The sequence below is a fragment of the Mya arenaria genome, chromosome 1 (genome assembly GCF_026914265.1).
Source record: "Mya arenaria isolate MELC-2E11 chromosome 1, ASM2691426v1".
In the NCBI taxonomy this organism is placed as follows: Eukaryota; Metazoa; Mollusca; class Bivalvia; order Myida; family Myidae; genus Mya; species Mya arenaria.
Window position 1 is genome coordinate 50,253,346 of NC_069122.1, and position 13,553 is coordinate 50,266,898.

General features: G+C 34.8%; 1 pseudogene; it reads right to left on the minus strand.

Moving 5' to 3' along the window:
* LOC128229895 (zinc finger CCCH domain-containing protein 10-like) overlaps positions 1-11,873 on the minus strand; it is a 181,524-nt pseudogene extending 169,651 nt beyond the window's left edge.
* Between the last annotated feature and the right edge of the window lie 1,680 nt (positions 11,874-13,553).

The following is a 13,553-nucleotide window of genomic DNA, read 5'->3' on the forward strand; positions in this document are numbered from 1 at the left end:
ACCACCATTATGACAATAATCACCATTATGACAATGCAACCATTATGACAAAACCACCATTATGACAATACCACCATTATGACAATACCACCGTAATGACAATACCACCATTATGACAATACCACCATTATGACAATACCACCATTATGACAAAACCACCATTATGACAATACCACCATTATGACAATACCACCATAATGACAATACCACTGTTATGACAATACCACCATTATGACAATACCACCATTATGACAATGCCACCATTATGACAAAACCACCATTATGACAATACCACCATTATGACAATACCACCGTAATGACAATACCACCATTATGACAATACCACCATTATGACAATACCACCATTATGACAAAACCACCATTATGACAATACCACCATTATGACAATACCACCATTATGACAATACCACCGTAATGACAATACCACCATTATGACAATACCACCATTATGACAATACCACCATTATGACAAAACCACCATTATGACAATACCACCATTATGACAATACCACCATAATGACAATACCACTGTTATGACAATACCACCATTATGACAATACCACCATTATAACAAAACCACCATTATGACAATACCACCGTAATGACAAAACCACCATTATGACAATGCGACTGTTATGACAATCCCACCATTATGATAATATCCCCATTATGACAATACCACCATTATGACAATACCACCATTATGACAATGCCACCATTATGACAATGCCACCGTAATGACAATACCACCTATATGACAATATCACCATTATGACAATACCACCGTTATGACAGTAACACCATTTTGACAATACCACCTTTATGACAAATACCACTGTTATGACAATACAACCATTATGACAATACCACCATTATGACAATACCACCATTATGACAATACCACCATTATGACAATATCACCATTATGACAATACCACCATTATGTCAATGCCACCATTATGACAAAACCACCATTATGACAATACCACCATTATGACAATACCACCGTAATGACAATACCACCATTATGACAATACCACCATTATGACAATACCACCATTATGACAAAACCACCATTATGACAATACCACCATTATGACAATACCACCATAATGACAATACCACTGTTATGACAATACCACCATTATGACAATACCACCATTATGACAAAACCACCATTATGACAATACCACCGTAATGACAAAACCACCATTATGACAATGCGACTGTTATGTCACAATCCCACCATTATGATAATATCCCCATTATGACAATACCACCATTATGACAATACCACCATTATGACAACACCACCATTATGACAATGCCACCATTATGACAATACCACCGTAATGACAATGCCACCTATATGACAATATCACCATTATGACAATACCACCGTTATGTCAGTAACACCATTTTGACAATACCACCTTTATGACAAATACCACTGTTATGACAATACAACCGTTATGACAATACCACCATTATGACAAAACCACCATTATGACAATGCGACTGTTATGACAATACAACCGTTATGACAATACCACCATTATGACAAAACCACCATCACGTATGACAATGCCACCATTATGAAAATACCACCGTAATGACAATACCACCGTTATGACAATGCGACTGTTATGACAATCCCACCATTATGACAATACCACCATAATGACAGTCATCAAAATTAGACTCGGATCATGCACAAGCCATAATTCTTATACAATTGTTTAGTATCAAATTTTTGAACAAGCCCTGCTATATAAAATTCAGAATTTGTGCAAGCTCAAAGGCATTTTACCAGTACAGGGCTTGGGGGCATGTGTTAATTTTTTTGACCACTGTGACAATACCACCATTATGACAATACCGCAACTTTGTCCCTTGGAAAATCAAGTGAAAAATAGTCATAATAATGCATCAGTCAATTGCAACCACGGGCCCCCCCCCCCCCAGGTCCGAGGAATAGCGGGGACTTGCCCTGCTGGGACGAACTGCTTGTGAAAACCCCGCCAAATGCCCCCGCACCCAAGGGACTATAGGTAAGGCCCAATCCCGGCTATATTTGGTGGGAAGACAAAACCACCGCATTCACCGGCACTGCGGGGCCACCTGGAAGGTAAAAACACGGCCCATTTCCCCGGCTATCCCCGGGACCTGGGGAGGGGCGTGATTACAATTGAATGGTGCATAATTGCGCTTTTAAATTCAATCAATTTTTCAAATCAAACAACTGTCTCATGCACTCACCAATTTCATTAGACCTTTTCAAGTTGCAATAATTATTCAAAGCTTCACACAATGGGGGTTGACTGGTTTACAGAAGCCTGGTAATCACCTGAATATAGATGTGGTAAAAATAAACAAAATAGAGCAATAGTCAATACTAGGCCTAATTAAATCAATTGTAAATTTACATAGTAATATAGGCTTTGTGATTTTTTTATGCCGCCATCAGATGTCGGCTTTCAAAGCTATTTCAATTTAGTATTAAATAATGAAAGCAGTGAACTGACCTACATTTGAAAAATAATACAAACTATTACATTATTGCATTTCTTCTATTGTTTTTTAAATAATATAGACCTAAGTTAAACAATTGTAAATATAGATTACGGTATGTCATTAAAGGCCGGCCTCAGATGACAGCTTATAGAGAGCCCTTTCAATTGATGATAATTTCAGTATTGGTCAATGAAAGCACTTTTAAACTGACCTTCATATGAAGTGATGATCATCCAAAACAGGTCTTGACAAGGATTACCAGGTAATTATATCAATACTTTGCAAATTCTTGCAAATAATATTTTTCATATTAGAATTTTCAGGGTGTAAGGGGGGGGGGGGGGGGAGTAAATATAGTCAATCATTCAGGTGGCACCCATATTAAAAAACCTGGGACATATTGTATGTTTTAGGGAGGAGAAGTAGTGTGACATTATACTATCGTTTATATAATATCTCAAAAGTGTGATTCAAACATGAATCAAAATAATACATTTCAGCACATTTTTTACGTTATTCAATGGATCTACTTAGCGTAAGGATAATTGAGTAAATCGTTGGCTGCCTAATCATGTCTGCGTACACCTTGAAGCCATCTTATGAGGTCTAACCTGAAGCTTGCTGGAGATGGGTGAGTTGTATCAATTGGTTGACATACCTCTGCCACGGATCACTGGTGGGATTCACATTGAACATTTAGAAAGCCCCCCCCCCCCCCCCCCCCCGATATCCTTCCATGGGGGGGACTCTCTTAAAAGTTGAAACCGTGACCCTAGTTTTGTGACCTTAACTCAGCCCAAATGAGAACAGCATGTCACTTTGATGATAAGCAACCAAGTTATATCAATGTCATTTAATGTATGACAGCACAACATTACAGAGTTGACATGTAGCAAATTGCATGGCTCAAATATTATTGACCTAGTACTGTGACCTTGACGTTGACCCCGCAGTGTGGTTCTAACATTGGGTTCGGTGGTCACCAAACATTTCATCAATACCAGGCTGACCTCTATTGTGTGTAGAAAATATGCAGCAAACAAAAAATGCAATGAAGAGTTGGACTGATTGAAAAGAGAATCATATATTTACCTTGGACAAATATTGAGTACTTAAATATGAAGTAGGCGCGAGCGAATGATTTCTGAGGTTGTGAACATTGGGCATTAATTCCTTCATGCCTGTACTCACATTATTAGTTAAAATAATATTTATTTCATGAAAATACGTTAAAACAAAACATATTATATATATATATATATTCTATTAAGAATTGAGGAAATTAACTGAAAGCATATATTAATATTACCAGTCTCTCTATATTATTGAAAGCTTTAGCAGCTGATTTCAGCAACCTCTATGAAAATTGATGACCAGTCTTGCAGACAGTATCAGACACTAATAACAATTTATAACCACATGTAAACATACAAACACACGTTCTCTGGTTTCATTACTGCCCTGATCCATTCTAACAAGGCCTTTCTGTTTGGACAAGGAAATGTTGTCCTGGACAAAATCAACAGAGCTGATGGGATACAATGAATGTAAAATATTTGTATAGCATATAACATTCAGAATTAGATACAACATTGTTAAGTTTTAACACAGTAGCAACTGACAGAAGATTGCAAAACAAATATGGTAAGAGGGATTTGTTTTTGTACTGTTGGGATTAATTAATTTATCAGTTGAGTTTTTTTTTTCTTTTTAAACTCATAAAGGGGTTTAAACTTCCAGAGAGTTCTTATGTTATTTTGAGATATTTACCTTTCTTTTTTAATACAATGCATAAAACTGATAGCTAAAACACATACTTTATATACGACTGTTTCTGCTAGATGCATTTCATGTGTTCAAACCATGCAGCAAAACACATTACTGGAATTCATTTTCGATACACTGTAATAAAAGGATCCAATGTATTTGTCTTAACATTTAAACTGTTACAATAAATCAAAATGAGCTGAAATAATGCCACCATTATCAGGGAAATTGGTGAAATCTGAGAAGATTAAACATGATATATTGGCTTAATTTGTCTATAACCATGAAATATTAAAATATCCCCCAAATTATGTAGCAATAAAACCAGATTAGGAGCCCTGATGGCTAAGCTGATAAAATGAAATAATGTATTGTAAAAACATCACATCAAACAAGTGTTAAGGGTATTTTTTTCTTTCAAATTATTGCACAGAAATTCTCTACTCATTTGTGAAAAAAATTAAAATTTAAATTAAAGTTTAATAAAATACAACTTTCAGCCCACTCATTCCAATGAAGAAAACTCAAATAATTTATCCGGTTTATTCTTTGGGTGTGTACATGTACCCATAAAATTGTCCTTTTTTGAAAAACCAGTGATTTTCCAGTATAGGAATCTAAATGAATATTTCTGTGACCTATAAGACCTGTGCACATGTTGCCTGAATAACTACATGTAAGTTAACTAGGGAACAGTAAATCATAAGACTCCTCCACAAAACCCACCTATGGATATTAATAAAGAAATCTTGACAGACAAGGCATGATAATTATTATGCTATATTTGTCTAAACTAAAACAGTGAAATATGCTAGTGCTACATTATGTCACTCTCCATATAAAGTTAGGCCATATAATAATACTGTTCACCGTAGTTTCTGATTACATATGGCCATCACCTTCTAATTTTTACATACCCGGTAATGCTTCTTTTTTCTAAGAAAAATAAAAATATTTATTATTATTATACCATATTTGTTATTTAAGCCTAAACCTATTTTGAGATATATTACTTTTGAAAATATCATCGTTCGACTATTTGATCAGCAGTTGATAAATTCCTATTTTAGACAAGCTATATGAGGTAACTCTTGGTTGAAGACCATTTTGAGAAACAATCAGGGCTTTTTCTGCCCATTTTGGGAAAAAGATCCCAGACATTTTGGGAAATTTTGTGTCGTGAAAATGCTGAAATTGGGAAATTTTACAGTTAAAAGAAAAAGCTGTCTAGTCTCCTGCGTAATAGGAAAAGATTTAATATCAGTTTATTTTCCCTTTAAAAGACTCAAAAAATATCAATCCTTGGGGTGTAAATATCTATTGCAATAAATCATGACAGATAATATTTCATACTGATCTCTGAATGTGATGAAAATCAATGATTTCAGAGTTAATTTATCAAAAAAAACTTTACATCACACAATTTATCAGGTTGTTGAAAATGAACCAGTACAGGTAAAACGACTTTCTAAAAAAAAAAATATGGACCCATGGGAACTATAGAAAAAGCCCTGACAATTAATCAAAACAGCGGTCAAAATAATATAATCTTTCCAACTCCCTTCTCTTTTTTTTTTCAATTATATGTATGTGACGCAGAGAAACCAGAGTTTTATTGTGCTTGGCCTCGTAGATCACCTATTCAAGTAGAATGACTAACAGGTTCATAGAAAATTCATAGAAATTCTCCCAAATTTATAACATCATAAATTGTTATTATAAATCAACACCTTTTTAGCATGTTCTAAATGTGTTCCATTAATTATGCTGTTTCATCATTTTTCACCATATAAACAGATGAGTTCATGTGTGTTACCACTGTTCATAAACTCCAAGTATGGTCTCAATAATCAAGTAAAAACATTATTATGTCTGCTGCGGTTTTAATACTGATGTTGTCATGATATTTTAGGCATTGATTTCTCAAATGCCAATTAAATGTAATGCAAAGTAAAACAAGGAAAGCAAAGGAAATGCATTCCGAAGGGTACTCACATAAATCTAAAGTGTGTGATCATCAAGACCCAAATGGCAATAAGTATGAGTCTATTTTCAATGTTTTGAATGAAATTTTTTAAAGGTGTGAGGGCCTTAGATAACAAAAGTACTCCAGTCAAATCTCAATCTGAGTCTAAACTCATTTTACCACATAAAAGCATTTTATGATTCAAAATTTTGCATGTTTTTACTTTTTTAATAAACACATTTCCTTATAGAATGTCTTGATAAAAGCACTTTGTCAATATTTCAAAAAAAAACTTATTCTAGAGTCAAAAATACACTTCAGCAATTGCTAAAAAACATAGAGATCTACTCAATTACTTTTTATGCTGTAGAATATTTTTTTCTTTGGAATCTTGACTAAAGTTTTAATCATCATATTCTATGAGAGAATGCCCTTTTAAATGGTGTAATAACATATCCGATTTTTAATAAGTTTTAATATTATGTGGTAAAATAAGTTGCCTCTCCGATTGAAATTTGACTTTAAAGAGTATTTTAGTGATGTTGGGGCCAGCTATATCTAGGGACTGCCAATGCAAGTGAGAACCCTGTAAAAATTTATTAAAGGCCTAAAATTGTATGTTTTGACTCATAAATGTCATTAAATACAGTCTTGGAAAACCATAAGCATTTTTTAAATTAGTTTATACTGATTTACCTTTGCTCCATTTTAAAGACAGATGTAAGCAAAAATGAGTCTTATGAGTAGACAACCTGAACAGCAGCTCTACATCTATATCATAATACCAATCTCGTCCTCAAATACATATCTTTGGTTAACCTTCACTTCCATATCAAAGGGAGACAACTATTTTGTTCTACCATTTTGTTCATAGTCTGCATGAACAGAACATGAAATATATATATGAATTTAATGATATTTTTGTTACGACACATTAAATCTTATTACTGATGTATTAACATCGCTTATGACACATGCAACTTCATGGCTTTGTGCAAGAATGGTCATTGCAAGGAAACGGAATACAGCTGCGAAACAACGAAACAGTACAGAGCCCGACAGATCAACATCAATGATGAAATTAACAGATGAAAACTTTTAAAAGAGGTGAACTCTGCTTAAAATGACACTGAGTTGCTAAAACACTTACTGACAGTTTGGTATGTGAAACTTTCACATGACCTGCAAAGTGTTCAGAAAATACACATTCAACGCTTTTTCAAACTGGGAAACCATTATACGCCTTTTTTAAATGGGAAAACTCAGCTGAGACAGCAACATGATTGTTGCATTTATTCTTTGAAACATGTAAATTTATGTATTATCTGCCTCCTACTAGCTCGCATTGACAATTCTAGGCTTGCTTTGAGGAAATACTGTATTTGCCAGCTTGGGAACATCTGGTGTCTAGTTTGTTTAAACTATTAAAATGAAATGCAATGCCATCGGGCAAGTTCAAGGGAAAGTGTGAAGCTGAAACCTTTTTATATCATTCAATGTGAGATGGAATGCAAGGCCATTTGGCAGGTTCATAGGCCAGACGGAAAGTGTGATGGACTTATCCAGTTTGTTACTACAATGTCAGATAGGGTTGGTCTGAGCAGGCCTGAGAGGTTGTAAGAAAGAAGCGCAGGGCACGGCCAATGTGGCACCTTGCAACAGAGATTGGTGTAGCAGTAACTTGGACATCACATGTCAAGCAGTCTAGATGGCAAGATATTCAATCAGAGCAGCTAGATGTTAGAGCAGCCGAAATACAGGTGCTGGCACTTGTCTATTCTGACATAACTCCCCAAAATCTGGCCTTTCAGAAGAAACCTGGGGGGAGTGTTGTCAGTCTGTACGATAGTTTGTCGGACCTTGGCTGCCGCTTGTAAAAAATGGTGAGGTCCGAAAACCGTATGTATATTGTAGGCCTGTGTGTCTGGCAATAAATATTAAGGGGAAATCTGTTGTTTTTTTATTTAAAAATCAATGAAGTGTCAGAGTTTTTGTTAGTTTCACTGTTTCCTTGTTTGGAATGACGTCCTAGATTGTTTAACAGTAACCACGGAGGTCTATTAAAGTAAATTATGTGTCCTGGCATTTTCGCTTTCAAACCTTTCAAACATTATAACCAAAAAAATTGCTGTACATCAAATAAATTATATAAGTGAATCATTAATGCAGTGTGTATTTTTTTACCCTAGAATTCCCAGAAAAAATGCCAGTGTTTTATCTATGGTATTAGGCTTCTGACAACTTCAATTCTAAGTTTTTCGTTTCAGAAAAATAATTTGGAAAAAAAACATTTCTTTACTTTATTACAAAGGGATACAACTCCCATTGCCTTGTCTTGAATGAGTTATACCAGCCATGGAAAATCTGGATATAATAAGCAAAAGAAACGGTAGTTATATCAAATATTTCTTATGATATTGTATGATTAGCATTTATGTAAAATCATTCTACACATATTTAAATAATAAATAAATGTGGGTTCTGTGAAATTCTTTAAAACTTTGCTGAAGGTATTAAAATATTGATAAACACAGAAACATTCGAAAGTTTGCTTTCGTAATTAATATCGCATGGTTTACATTAACAATCCGTAAAAAATTGGCGCTGTTAACATTGTGGCTATCTTATTTGACAATTTTCACTGCGTCCAACCTTTGGTTTATTAGGTTTAAAAAAAATAATCTTAAATTTGCGTATTTTTTTTGGCCTGCATCCTATGGGCGAGTATAAATGTAGTCCATACGTATTCACAGCCTCTTCAGAATCTTTGGCAATTTTGTATTTGCGACTCTATGCCAAACATTTATAATGAAGAGGAATATAATGAATGTCCAAATTTCATAAATTTTCCTTAACATGCATTATTGTGGCTATGGGTGTGTCCTATACACTGTCATTTACGGTAAATATAATATATCTTAATATATGTAAAAACCCTATGTTTACTTTTAAAGTTATACATAATAACTTGGTCCTGCAAAAACTGGACCAGTCCTACAATAGTGACTGTATTGTAGGACCTAGTCCATATAAACAGCCGCTTCAGAGTCTTTAACGATTTTTGTGTTGACGGCTCTACGCATCCATTTTCCCACTCGTTGTTTTCCTAGCCAAGAATTACAGATCCATATTGAGCTGAAAGAGAATGGGCACCTGCTAGATAGTTAAAAAATGGCGATGCTTTGTTGACAGATCGATCTAAACTTGTGGTTCATAAAACACTTAAGTGTAATAAATGAAAGGTATTGACTAAAAATAATTTATGTTTAACTTTTGTGTTTTTATTTAACAATGCAGTGTTAAAAATTGTGGAGTTACAGTTGAAGAATATATTTTACATTGGTATGAATCAGTCGACTTGTGGCAATTAGGGAACAAAATGAATATACAAATGTTATTTATTTTTCCGTATACGCGCATTATTGTGGCTATGTAGGACCTTGGTCCACCACTGTTGTTATGTCACTTTCGACATACTGTATTTTGATTCTTGATTTATAGATGCTTGGCTTGTGACATCACCACAGGGATTCTTGGTAACCCACAGGGTTCTCAAAATGAATCGGCCGCCGGCCTATTTGACCGGTTAAAACCAGAAATCGGCCGGTTAGAATTGTTCTAGAAACCATAAGGTCACATTCTGTTCTGATATATTTAATACTGATTATCTATTCTTACCTCGGCGTATGTAAGAGTCTTCAGGTTTGAAATCGTATTGGTAAGAATTCTCCGTAATTCACGCATGCGCAATCACGCTTTCCTGTTAGAAGAACACATTGCTGATGTCCAAAAAAAGAACATAATTCACCTTAGAGTTCGGACGCTCTAAAAAATTCGGACACCCGTAATTATTTTCAAAAAACAATTTATTTTGCTTACCTATTTTTTGGACACTCAAAGGACATCAATCATAACTTTCACAGTTACCAAGTTTCACAGACGAAGATTATTGATTTTTATCCTAACAATGCCTGGCTAGATTACCTAACCATATACACCACTGTGACAAGTTAATTAGTTAATACCCATCCTAAACGATTTATTGCCTGTAGAAAGAGGAAGTGTGAAATATTTATTGGAGGATTATAGAAACAAAAAGGGCAATCAAGGGATTAGAAAACAAAGACATGACATTTGTAAAACGATCTGCCAATAAACTTTGAAACTTGTACCACACTTTATAATATAGACTGTAAGAAGTAATAATCGTACAGTTATAGTTATTGAAACATCAATACAAGTCAACACATTCAATGATATAGGTTACTAATTAAAGTTTGAAATGAAATACTTAAGTTACAATCGAAAACACCACTCAGACATATTAATCCTGCATAGCAATGTCCATGCTCTCCACGAGATCCTCGTGGGTATAACTGTGAGTAATGTGACGTCACACAATGTGACTGTTTGTTCTGAAGCCGATAGTATGTGCTTATGAATTTCAATGCATGTATACATAAAATGGTGTTTAATGGGATTTTAATTAATTTGATGAAGGATTTACACTTATATGTGTAATAAATAAGTTTATGACCATTGATAACTACAGATAAATTAATAAGTGGTAAAATGCAAACATGAAGAAAAAAGGCAGGTTTAAAATACATGTAGATAAAATGTAAAAATGGTAATTTTCTATGAATTCTGACAGCAAAAAAATAATTATTTAAAGGTGTCCGAACTCTAAGGTGAAATACGGTAGATGACCTTTTTTTCGGCCACAAACATCCACTAGTAAGTATGAATAATTAAATACCATTGAGTATTCATCCATTTATTATAGACCTGTTGCATAAGTTAGCGTGATATTTCTCTTTTTACTTTTATATATTCGATCGATTCTTATTTTGATTTGTTTGCAGGAAACTTCAGGAAAAGAAAATGGTTTAACAAAATAGGTCTGAAATGTGTTCTTTTTTCTATTTTCAATCCAAAACGGCTTAGTCAGTGATGATACAGACACTGACAGTGACTTGTCAAGGTCTTTCTCTGAATGTATGCTATGTATGACATTTCTGTATATTGTATGTGAACTTATGTACAAAACAGTATTTTTATCGAAATTTTGCATTGTTGTTCACTTCAAAACTCCTAGAAAAACAATACCCAAAATGGCTCAGATTGCAGGAAATTGCGTTCTTGTCTTAAAAAAGTCCGGAGGGGGGGAGGGGGCATAACCCCGGACCCCCCCCCCCCCCAGAAACAGAATAGAATTTGTTACAAATTCAATTTGGCCTGTTCAACTCAAACATTTTGAGAACCCTGAACCCACCATAGGATGTACAAGCCAACAACAAAGCTTAGAGTTTACTGGTATGTATAGATGGAAACAAGGGTGTCTGAGTCAGGTTGGTAACTAATATCTGGACCTTCACTTCATAAGTTCAGTGGTATGAATACTACATTATTTAACGATGGCATTTCTAGTATGTGTTGCAAAACCACAAAATATATCGTAAAATGCTCAACTAGGCCCTTAAAGTCTATTCCCAAAGTACCTAATCACTTACTTACTTATGTATTCGACGGTTATTTTCCAAAACAATTGAAAAACATGTGATTTCTTAAACTACAATGTAAGGGACGTTACGCTAAAACTGAGGTTACATTACAACTTATTTCAGAATTAAGTAAAACGTCCATTGGTATTTAGACAAATTTTGATTGAATTAGTTTGAAGGCATCTGATGACAGCGTTTTGTATTCTCTTTAATGTGTTTTCCATTTGTTACCATCTGATCTAAATCGATTTTTTCAGCAAATTCAATTCTCTACTGTAGCGTGCGACGTCAAACAAACCCAACAGATCCCTTTGGAGAAAAGCATGCTCGACCCTGAAGGGGTACGGCCGCTGGTCTTTATTTACAGTAAATTCTTAATCCACACAGAGACCGGGCTTTACTAGTTTACATATTACCAACAAAGTAAACATAACAACTATGAACGTACTTCCGTCTATAACGGAATGTTATACTTTGAACGCACATCCGCCGCCTACAGCGGACCGTTACATTACTTTCCCCTCCGAGAAGACTCGTTCCCGAGTCTTGGTCTGGGAAACTCGTTGGTAAGGCAACTCCGATTCGGCAGTTGTCAACATCCCACCGCTGCCACCATTTGTAACGTGCGACGTCAAACAAACCCAACAGATACCTTCAGAGAAAAGCATACCCCACCCTGAAGGCTCCGCTGGTCTTTATATACAGTAAATTCCGAGTTAATCCACACAGAGACCGGGCTTTGCTTAATTGCATATTACCAACAAGTAAACATAAGTACTATGAACGTACTTCCGTCTACAGCGGAATGTTATACTTTGAACCTGACAGTAATTAAGATTACATATTATTGGTCCCAGTTTGTACGCACAATCCGCCGCCTACATCGGACCGGTACACTACCAATCACAACACAGTTTTTACAAAATTTACCCTTTTAGTTCCTAAACGTTTTTTCTCCATTTAGTATACATGTAATTGGTCTATACTATGCAGGGTTTGCATACATTCAAAGAAGCTGTATCCAAGATTAGGCTTTGACTTTCAATCATATAACTTTCCCGGTCTATGTGCTTCCTAAAATGCCGTATTTATGTATCATTAAAATAATCAATGACTGATTTAATACATGTATATTCATAATCACAGTGTATGCAGTGCGCATGCCAAGAACCTTACAGATAAACCGCCACTGCAGTGACATCCTGAAAGTTGTAATAGAATGCTTTCAAAAGAGTAAATCCAACACGTCCTACGAGCCTGCACTGCCACACGAACATCAGTTGGATAGCCGTTTAAGTATGATGTACATTTTGAAAAAGGTTTATTGAGATAACTAAGTTATAAAGCTATAGCTAAAACACGAATAATTGCTTTGAATACTTGAGTGTACAACTGTATTGCCCTTAAAATATTACCTTAACCTCGAATACACTTCTCGATTATGCGACAAGCGATACAAAAAAACTTGTTGCCAACAAATATTATCGACATCTTGGAAAACTTAAGTGTATTTTATTCGCAATACAACGAACATTATAGAAAGTAGTATGTAATGACAATGTCATTAATGCACAACACAAAGTGAAATACTTAGAACAGGTAATTGATAATATTTGTTCAGGTGAATCATCTGCTAATGATACAATTAAGAAAGTGATTATAGAACAATGCTAAGATTTCTGTACAGACAAAAGAATGTCCTGAATATTAACTTACGCCAACAATTACGTAACCCTATAATGCAATATGTTCTTGTTGTACTCTTGTTAGTCGTGGTACAA